The sequence below is a fragment of the Geospiza fortis genome, unplaced genomic scaffold, assembly GCF_000277835.1.
Source record: "Geospiza fortis unplaced genomic scaffold, GeoFor_1.0 C13416162, whole genome shotgun sequence".
Lineage (NCBI taxonomy): Eukaryota > Metazoa > Chordata > Aves > Passeriformes > Thraupidae > Geospiza > Geospiza fortis.
In genome coordinates, this window is record NW_005062244.1 from 1 (window position 1) to 1,055 (window position 1,055).

Below are 1,055 nucleotides of genomic sequence, written 5' to 3' on the forward strand. Positions count from 1 at the left end.
GAAAGCCTACTGCAGGAAAAAAGTTTCAGTAGTATTCAACTCCTGAATCGGTAAGATAACAAAGGGTTAGACAAGACATCCACACGTGTATGAAGTAGGAAGTTATAGTCAACCTTTCTACAGTTGGCATAACACTTTCCATTTAGCGATTAAGGAGCAAAGTCTTTCCTCATGAAAGATTCATTTCTCTGCAGCTATCTAGTGTGTTTCTCCTAGCTAAGTCTTTGACTCTTTCATCTGTTGTCAGAGAAGCAGCACTGGAATACTTTGATGTACTTCTACTCTGTATCTTAGCTGGTAAGTTCAAAAGGGAACTTAATTGTTTCAAGGCTAGAGTGTCATAGCAGCTCTCTTTCCTCACATTCACAAACTGCTTCTACAAACCAAAACAGTTCAGCTGTGGGAGAGAAAACACCTTTAACTTCTTACCTCGGTCTGTATACGCAGCTGATTAGAGAGACCTTCTTTATCTTGTAACAACCGCTTTTCTGAATTCTTTAGCTTTTCAATTGCATTTTTCAGCTCTATCTGTTCTTTCTTGGGATCTGTGGCTCCATCTGACTGATGGAATGTGTCTCCTTTATGTCCCACAGATTTAGCTACCTTAGCATTTTTAGTTGGAACAACATGGGTGATGGCTGCTTTGGGGACTAATATTCGAATAGCTTCAATCTCCACTGATTTATCTGCATGTACTTTCCCCAGCTGCAGAACTCCAGGACTCAGGGAAGAAGCTGTCTTTTTATGGGGGCTGTGGTGGATGTGATGGCTTGCAGTGTTGGCTCCAGTGATTACTTCCACTGCTCCAGCTGTTTGCTCTGTTTCCATGCCATCTCCAGGTCCTCGAATGGGTGCTGAGGCATCATCAACTGAAATTTAGAAATCGTGGAGGAAAAGTTTACCACCTTTCACTTGGTTATAGCGTCATTGTAAGTCTTCCCTTAATTTCTGCACTTCAAAGTTGGAGATTTTAATTGTACGCTGCATGTGTCAAATAGTCCATTGCAACAGTGATTATCAAGCACAAGTCAGAAAATCATAGAATGGTTTGGACT

The 1,055-nt window shown here is 41.2% G+C and overlaps 1 pseudogene; it reads right to left on the reverse strand.

The window, feature by feature from the left end:
- Positions 1-429: 429 nt before the first annotated feature.
- LOC106632200 lies at positions 430-869 on the reverse strand (annotated as a pseudogene).
- Between the last annotated feature and the right edge of the window lie 186 nt (positions 870-1,055).